Source organism: Chiloscyllium plagiosum, chromosome 14 (genome assembly GCF_004010195.1).
Source record: "Chiloscyllium plagiosum isolate BGI_BamShark_2017 chromosome 14, ASM401019v2, whole genome shotgun sequence".
NCBI lineage: Eukaryota > Metazoa > Chordata > Chondrichthyes > Orectolobiformes > Hemiscylliidae > Chiloscyllium > Chiloscyllium plagiosum.
The window spans coordinates 77536557-77546231 of NC_057723.1; the positions used below are offsets into that span (position 1 = coordinate 77536557).

The 9675-nt window shown below is 45.5% G+C and overlaps 1 protein-coding gene across 2 annotated transcripts in view; it reads right to left on the minus strand.

Annotated features, from left to right (window-relative positions):
• LOC122556821 (fibroblast growth factor receptor 4-like) overlaps window positions 1-2235 on the minus strand; it is a 63580-nt gene extending 61345 nt beyond the window's left edge. For both annotated transcript variants that reach the window (XM_043704027.1, XM_043704025.1), the window contains exon 1: window positions 1277-2235. The gene's annotated coding sequence lies outside the window, so the exon portion shown is untranslated. The remainder of the gene's footprint in view (window positions 1-1276) is intronic.
• Between the last annotated feature and the right edge of the window lie 7440 nt (window positions 2236-9675).

A 9675-nucleotide genomic window follows, 5' to 3' on the forward strand; every position in this document is an offset into this window, starting at 1 on the left:
CACATCTTTGGACTGTGGGAGGAAACCGGAGCACCCGGAGGAAACCCACGCAGACACGGGGAGAATGTGCAAACTCCACACAGTCAGTCGCCTGAGTCGGGAATTGGCTGGATGTATGATGGCAAAGAAAGATTAGTGCAAACAATGAGGAAAGATGCATATCGCAATATTTTGTAATCAAATGCATTCAAGAAGGGAGTTAGTGGGATTTACAGTTTTTACAAAATAGGCAGTATCTGTAGACAAGAAACTGTCACCAGGAAGTACTAATTCTGTAAATTTACAGTTATTTTGTAATGTTAGAGAAACACAAGCTGTGCCCAATATGGAAAAGCTTTGCACTTGCAGGATAGCTTTCTGATAGAAGCCCAAATGTGGCAGCAATCCTGCACAGTGTTTGTGACTTCACATCAGAACGTTGCTGTGAAAGGACTGGATCAGAATGAATTTTACACTGTTGACAAGTTCATTTCAATTAACGTTGTGCAGTTTGAGTTAATCCATTAGAAAATTCTTTTTAAAAAGTTACAAATAAATTCTAACTGCTGGCTGTACATTTCTTGAAAGTTAATTTTGGGGGGAGTAGGTTGAACAGTTTTTGTTCTGTTTGTAAATTGTGATCTTACTTAATTCCCCGTGCATGGCTTTACAAAATGTTCCACAGGATTAAAATTAACATCGACTTCACTCTCACGGCAACTAGATTTTTTTTTGTTGTGGAATGTCTTCAGGATTCTACATATCTCACTGCATTCTACAACCATTAACTAATCAGACCGAAGGAAAACAGCGTTGTTCAGCACTTTTCTCATTTTGATATTCATTCTTCAGGTGATTGTGAGTAATGAATGAAACGATGTTGCTACAAATACAGGGGGGGGGGAGGCTGATTTCTGAGATATATCTCTCCCCCATACTGTCCCAGTGCAAAGAAACAGATAACTCGGTTTCGCCCAGTAGTACAAACTGTTTAACACAAAGGAAATGCAACGTTAGAGATAAACTGACTTCCCTGAAATTAGACATTTTTTAAAATTGGGACAAGTCGGCTACTGAGAATACAGGGCTTTGGACTAATTCACCCTGAGAAGCTTTTTGATTTTCCAAATGATCAGTCCACCCCCGAGAATTAAATCCCCACAATCTGTTCCATTCTGGTGTCGATCACTGTGTGATCGGGAGCTTCTGTCTGTGCAGCTTCATTTACATTGACAAACGCACAGAGATTTACAGTATATGCATCACTGTTACTGCTCGCTGAGTGCTGCAGACCTACCTTTCTGGGAATCTTCAGTACATCCGAGCGAAGTTTAATAACCGCCGAAGCAATTCCTCAGGCTGGTCCATGCAACGTCTCAGTCCATCAAGGTGTGTGTGAGTGAGAGAGAGAGAGAGAGACGGGACAGGGAACTGAGGGAATCCCAATGTCCTTCCCCACAACGCACACTGACAAGAAAGTCGCTCTGAGAGATTCTTCAAGCGATGTACTCCAGTCAGTCTGAGTCAAAACTCATCCAAAAGCAGTCGCTTGCAGCAGTGGGAAGCTGGTGCCACCGTTACACCAGGAGAGGACAGGGAGATGGGCACAGGCTCACCAACTTGGTCTCAAGCTTAGCTTCAGGAATCGTTCTCAGTCCCTGTCTCCAAGACCGTTTCCTTCTGCTTAATGCCAACTACTTGCTTCCCAGGAAAGTTCACTCCCCTGGCAGTCCCTGTGAAATGTAATTGTTACCAGGAGAATCTTGCTGCAGCTTTGTGAACCTCAGGCACAGGCAGTGTCAATGTTACCTGCTGGTATCTCCCTTCCAGCCTTCGGCTTTCATGCTCTGGCTGCAACAAGCCAGTTAACTCCACAACACACTGCTCTAGGCGGGAAGCGAGCTAGTTACACACTCGGATCAGCGAAGAAAAAGTTTGTAAAGTCTATCTGCCCCGCACAAAGCCGGTACTGAGAACGTTACTGCCAGAGAGAGAGAGAAGTGTGTCCAGGGACTAGCTGCAGACCCCACAGCACTGAGAGCCTGCTCACACTGCACACTGACTGGCTCAGACACTATTACCAGAGCCTGTGCCCTGAAGGGGTCAGCCGCATTAGAAATCTCAATTAGCAGCTCTCGCGTTACACCCACTGTTTGCTGGAAGGTTCTATCTCTCACTCAGTCCGAGGTAACAATAGGGAGCTCAAAGAGAAGGAGGTGGCTCAGTCCCCTGGCTCCTCCTCTCTACCCCCCAGCTCTGCACTCAAATCCTTTCACACACTGGAAAGAGAAAAGGTAGCGTTTGTCCTTATCTGTGGAGAATAGGATTAACCCTTTTCAATGCAAGCTCCTCACTGCACCAATGACAACCTGCTTCTGCTACAGTACATCGTCATTTCTAAAACACTGCAAAAGAGACTGACAAAGAGGGAATTCTTCACATACCTTTGGTATTGAAGAGGAGCTGTAGGTGAAAGTCGACATTTGAAAGCAGATATAAATAATCTTTCTTGTCATTAATCTCTCTCTCGCACACATTACTTTGCTAAGAAGTACTTGTATATGTATTTATATCTGCCTATTCCTCCTTGGCCCTTCTCTAATTGAACAATCTGTATCAGTTCCTATTGCTGACGGCTGTTTGATCACAGGTATTGATTTGACAATTGGTATTTCATATTTTCTTTCCCCTTCCTCCCTTGGAGGTGCTAGTTCCTGTACTGGCTGCTCTCCAATACCTCCCAGAAGGTGCTGATTCATTTCGATTACTACTAAGTCCTGCTGCCCTGCACTGTCTCTCCTACAGTTGTCTATTCTTCAGCCCATGAGCTGAGACAGCAAGTGTCAACAAGCTGTCTGAGTGTTGGGTGCCAAACTTGATCTGGTTTTCATCTAGGATGGAGCCTTTCTGATTTTTTGCCTCTCCCACAGCCCAAAGGCACCAAAACTATTATCACTTCAGTTAGGCCACCCTTGTTGAGATCAACTAACACAAACGTCTCCGCTTCTACATGGCTCAGAGCACGTTGATCAAATAAAACTCTTGTTGCAGCTTACTGGTAATTTATTTCATTATAGCATGTAAATCATTGCAGAGAGAAAAATAAAACAACACTGATGTACATTTCTATGGTGACTTTAACATATGAAGATGTCTAATGGTAGTTCACATGAGCAGTATGTAAACAGAAGATTGAGCTTTTCCATATTGTGCGATACAATAAGAAAAGTACTTCTCTGAAATAGAATATTTCCATACGTGATTAACCTTTCTCTTCCAAAGAGATCTTCCCTCTTCACATTGACAAAATGACTTTGCTCACTTAACCTCTGTTTTTTATAGCTCTTTAATTTTAAGACAGCTCTTAAGAAATGTGTATTTTCTCACCATTTTCTCCAGACCTTCCCATATCTAACAAGCTCATTCCCTCTCAGTGGCTGAGAAAAATGTCCAATGTAACCTGTGCATTTCCCCTCTTTATGGTAGAGCAGCTGCCTTTTATTTATTCGTTCTTGGGACTTGGATGTAATTGGTTGGGCCGGCATTTACTGTCCATTCCTAGGTGCCCGTGAGATGGTGGTGCCTGTGAGACGGTGGTGCCTGTGAGATGGTGGTGCCCATGAAATGGTGGTGCCCGTGAGATGGTGGTGCCTGTGAGATGGTGGTGCCCATGAGATGGTAGTGCCCATGAGATGGTGGTGCCTGTGAGATGGTGGTGTCCGTGAGACGGTGGTGCCTATGAGATGGTGGTGTCCGTGAGATGGTGGTGCTCGTGAGATGGTGGTGCCTGTGAGATGGTGGTGCCTGTGAGACGGTGGTGCCCGTGAGATGGTGGTGCCTATGAGGTGAGCTGCGTTCTTGAGCCACTGCAGTCCACTTGCTGTGGGTTGACCCACAAAGCCATTAGGGAGGAAATTCCAGAATTTTCACCCAGCAACACTGTAGGAACAGTGATGTATTACCAAATCAGGATAGTGAGTGGCTTAGAGGGAAACTTGCAGTTGGTGGTGTTCCCATGTATCTGCCGCTCTTGCCCTTCTCGATGGAAATGGACGTGTGTTTGGAAGGTGCTGTCTGAGGATCTTTGGTAAATTTCTGTAGTGCATCTTGTAGATGGTACACACTGCTGCTACTGAGCATCAATAGTGGGGGGAATGGATGCATTTCAATCAAACAGACTACTTTGTTCTGGATGGTGTCGAGCTTCTTGAGTGTTGTTGGAGCTGCCCCCATCCACGCAAATGGGGAGTATTCCATCACACTCCTGACTTGTGCCTTGTCAATGGTGGACAGGCTTTGGAGTGTCAGGAAGTGAATTACTTGCTGCAGTATTCCTATCCTCTGGCCTTTTCTTGTAGTCACTGTGTTTATGTGAAGTGAATCAAATTGGCTCAAGACTGGTATCTGTGATATTGGAGACCACTGGATGAGGTTGGGATGGACCATCCACTTGGCACTTCTGACTGAGGATTGCTGTAAATGCTTCAGCCTTATCTTTTAGACTGATGTGCTGGGCTCTTCCATCATTGGGGATGGGTATATTTATAAAGCCCTCTCCTCCAATGAGCTGTTTAATTGTCCATCACCATTTATGACTGAATGTGGCAGGACTGTAGGGAGTAGATCTGATCCATTGAATTGAATGGAATTGAATTTATTGTCCCGTGTACCGAGGCACAGTTAAAAGCTCTGTCTTGGTGGGCGGCACGGTGGCACAGTGGTTAGCACTGTTGCCTCGCAGCGCCAGAGACCCGGGTTCAATTCCCGCCTCAGGCGACTGACTGTGTGGAGTTTGCACGTTCTCCCCGTGTCTGCGTGGGTTTCCTCCGGGTGCTCCGGTTTCCTCCCACAGTCCAAAGATGTGCAGGGCCAGGTGAATTGGCCATGCTAAATTGCCCATAGTGTTAGGTAAGGGGTAAATGTGGGGGTATGGGTGGGTTCGCTTCGGCGGGTCGGTGTGGACTTGTTGGGCCGAAGGGCCTGTTTCCACACTGTAATGTAATCTAATCTAAATACAGGCAGATCACAGAGTTAAGTAACATAGATAGTAAATAATAGGTAAACAGCGGCAAAAACAAAATCACAGGTACAGGCAAATGTTTGTGAGTCCATTCAGTATTCTAACAACAGTTGGGTAGAAACTATTTTGAAACCGGTTGGTGCGTGTGTACCTTGTCCCTGATGGTAGAGGTTGTAGAAAAACATTGCTAGGGTGGGATAGATCTTTGAGAATGCTGGCGGCCTTTCCCTGGCAGCGAGCCTGGTAGGTGGATTCTATAGATGGGAGGTTGGCCTTTGTGATTGTCCAGGCCAAGTTCACCACTCTCTGTAACCTTCTCCGATATTAAATGGTACAGTTGCCATACCAGGTAGTGAGGAGAAAGTGAGGTCTGCAGATGCTGGGGATCAGAGCTGAAAATGTGTTGCTGGAAAAGCGCAGCAGGTCAGGCAGCATCCAGGGAACAGGAGAATCGACGTTTCGGGCATAAGCCCTTCTTCCTGAAGAAGGGCTTATGCCCGAAACGTCGAGTCTCCTATTCCCTGGATGCTGCCTGACCTGCTGCGCTTTTCCAGCAACACATTTTCAGCATCCACATGAAGAGTCCAAGAAAGCTTGTTGTGGATGACCACTCCCAGGAGCTTGACACTCTCCACTCATTCCGCCTCTGTGCTGTTAATGTGTGTGGGGGGCATGAGTATCATCCTGCTGAAAGTCAATGATGAGTTCCTTGGTTTTGCCAGCATTGACAGCTAGGTTGTTCTGAGTGCACCATTTTTCCAGGTCTTCCACCTCCCATCTGTAGTCTATTTCATCACCATCTGAGACTATGGTGATGTCATCAGTGAACTTGTAAATGGCATGAGTCTGGTATCTGGTGATGCAGACATGGGTATACAGTGAGTACACACCCCTGGGGGGTGAGTACACACCCCTGGGGGGCTCCAGTGTTGAGTGTTAGTTAGGTTGAAATATTGTCCCCAGTCTTCACTGATTGTGGTCTGTGGGTCAGGAAACTGAGGATCCAGTTGCAGAGAGTGGGGCTTAGTCTGAGATCACTAAGTTTAGTAATCAGTCTCAAGGGGATAATAGTGTTGAAGGCTGAACTGTAGTCAATGAGTAGGATTCTTACATAGCTATTCTTGGTGTCAAGATGTTCTAGGGAGGAGTGAAGGGCAAGTGATATGGCATCTGACGTGGATCTGTTGGTCCGATAGGCAAATTGGAGTGGGTCAAGAGTAGTGGGGCGGCTGGAGTTGATTAATGCCATGACCAGCCTTTCAAAGCACTTGAGGACCACCAAAGTTAGAGCCACTGGGCGGTCGTCATTGAGACATGCTGCATGAACTTTCTTAGGCACAGGGATGATGTTGGCCCTCTTGAAACAGGCAGGGACAGTGGCCTGCTGCAGGGAGAGGTTAGAGATGTCTGAGAAGACCTCTGTCAGTTGATCTGCACATGCTCTGAGTGCACAGCCTGGTATTCCGTCTGGTCCCATCGCTTTCCTTAGATTCACATGAAGGAAATCTGGTTTTGGGATCGCTTAGTTCTGTATAGCATTTGCTGTTTATGCTGTTTGGCATGCAAGTAGTCCTGTTGGTAGCTTCACCAGATTTAAAGCTCATAGTATCAGAGGTAAATTGTTGACATGGATAGAGAACTGGTTGGCAGATAGGAAGCAGAGAGTTGGAATAAATGGGTCCTTTCCAGAGTAGCAAACAGTGACTACAGGGCTCAGTGCTGGGACCCCAGCTCTTCAACAATATACTTTAACAAGTTGGACGAAGGAATTGAATGCCATATCTCCAAATTTGCAGATGATACGAAGCTGGGTAGCAGTGTGTGCAGTGAGGAGGATGCTAAGAGGCTGCAGGGTGACTTGGATGGACTGCCTGAGTTGGCAAGTACTTGGCAAATGAAATATAATGTGGATAAACATGAGGTTATCCACTTAGATCGCAAAAACAGGAATGTAGATTATGATCTGAAGGGTGGTAGTTTAGGAAAACATGGGGCACAACAAGACCTGGGTGTCATGGTGGAACAGTCGCTGAAGGTTGGCATGCAGGTACAGCAGGCAGTGAGGAAAGCTAATGGCATGCTGGCCTTCACAGTGAGAGGACTGGAGTATCGGAGTAAGGATGTCTTGCTGCAGTTATACAGGGCCTTGGTGAGGCCACACCTTGAGTATTGTGTGCAGTTTTGGTCTCCTAGTCTGAGGAAGAACATTATTGAGGGAGTCCACGGTGGCACAGTGGGCACCGGGAGGCATGGTGCCCCAATGGTTAACACTGCTGCTTCACAGCACCAGGGACCCAGGTTCGATTCCAGCCTTGAGCAACTATCTGGGTGGAGTTTGCACATTCTCCCCTGTCTATGTGGGTTTCCATCCAAAGATGTGCAAGTTAGATGGATTGTTCATGATAAATTACTCATAGCCTGCACATCCCAGGACACTAAGTAGATTAGCCATTGGAAATGCAGGATTACAAAGGGATAGAGTGGAGGCTAGGTCTGGGTGGGATGCTCTTTAGACGTTGGTGCGTGTCTGATGGGCCAAATGGTCTCTTTCACCACTGAAGGAATCCTACGACAATTTCATGAACAGTATTTTGTTGTCCTTCAACAACCCTCCCTGCGATTAGACACAATTCCATTATTGCTCAACTTCAGCACTCAGTTCCTCTCTATTTTTACTAAAACAATAAAAGACATTTGAAATTATCCATCACCAAAGAGAGTTATGGGTTCAGATACTTCTTCAAATGAAATATGAAAATCTTGTGTTTTCACAATGTTTCATCCTTTCTTCACCTGGATAAGAAAATCATGAGTAGGTTTGCTCCCAGACACCTCCCCCCACCCCACTTCCCCGCTCCTTGGTGAGTGTTGTCATTCCACCTGAGGCTTTCCTCCTGCAGAATGGCATTAACTATATCATGTCACCAAGACTTTCAGAATTGCACCTCAGCTGAGGAAACAAATTAGGGCTCAAGTTATACTCTAAGTTTGACAAAATGAGAACCGAAGCAGAAAATGCACGAGACAAGTTAACCAATCGGTGTTGTCTCCTGAAAGAACACAGATCAGCAGTATCTGTCAGGAAACACGTCAGGCTGTACCTGAGGGTGTACAAAGTTAAAAAATCACACACCAGGTTATAGTCCAACAGGTTTAATTGGAGGCATTAATTTTTGGAGCGCTGCTCCTTCATCACCTGATATGCTAGTGCTTCCAATTAAACCTGTTAGACTATAACCTGGTGTTGTGTGATTTTTAACATGGTACACCCTGGTCCAACACTGGTATCTCCAAATCATGTATCTGAGGGAACACAGATCAGGTAGCATCCGACAGGGAATACATGTCAAGAGGTGTCTGCCGTGGGAACAATCGTGGCTGATACCGTTTGTGGGAACATCGGTCATGTTAGGTCTGTCGTGGGAACCCAGTCAGTCAATGATTCTCTTGCTGAAATCGTTTCCAGAACAAAATTGGAAACAAGTTAGCCTCGAACTTACACATTGGTTTTGGCATCTTTTCAGCATTTAATCACTTTTTTGGCAGCACAGTAGGATCAGAAGCTGTTTACACTGGTTTGCCGCCACAGAATCTGTCTCCCTGAATTCCCTCAGGTTTTTTGGCTCCTCCAACAAGGAGGAATCTCAACTGAGCTTATTTACCAATGTTATAATGAGAGCCCATGGTGCCACACACTCAGGGATAGTTAGACCCAGAATTCCAATGATTGTGGGGAGAAGCTAAGGCAGGTGACTGAGGAATTTTAAAATCCTAAGTTGATGAAGAGTTTTAGTATTGATTTCTGCTATTACTTTCTTTTAGGTAGACTTTTCTGTATTTGTACTTGCTTCTAACAGTCTTGATACCACTGGGAGACTTTCTCCACCCCAACCCCACCAAAACCTTAGGACATTTCAGGAGTAGGTAAGGCATTCTCAATAGGAGTACTATGGGTGTGGAACAGCCTCAGCAGTAAGATAGTGCAAAGGAGAGTCAGGCAGCATTGAAGAACAATTAGCCCCACCTGATCTGATTTGGCATTTCCAACAATATACAAGCATCACAGATCAATATACAGACCAAACAAAACCTTGAAAAGGAAAGATTTAAAAAAAAAGAACATGCTTCATTAGAAAAGGGCACCAAATATGTTAAGATTTGGATGTGACTAGTGTGTGCCTCAAGGATCGGTGCTGGGTCCACTGCTTTTCATCATTTATATAAATGATTTGGATGTGAATACAGAAAATGTGTAAGTAGGTTTGTAGATGATGCCGACATTGATGGCTTTGTGCGTGGGAAATTGTGTCTCACTGACTTGATTGAGTTTGTTGAAGAAAATCCCCAGGACCTGATCAGGTGTACCCGAGAACTCTGTGGGAGCTAGAGAAGTGTTTGCTGGGCCTTTTGCTGAGATATTTGTATCATCGATAGACACAGGTGAGGTGCTGGAAGACTGGAGGTTGGCAAACGTGGTGCCACTGTTTAAGAAGGGTGGTAAAGATAAGCCAGGGAACTATAGACCAGTGACCCTGACCTCGGTGGTGGGCAAGTGGTTGGAGGGAATCCTGAGGGACAGGATGTACATGTATTTGGAAAGGCAAGGACTGATTCGGGATAGTCAACATGGCTCTGTGTGTGGGAAATCATGTCTCACAAACTTGATTGAGTTCTTT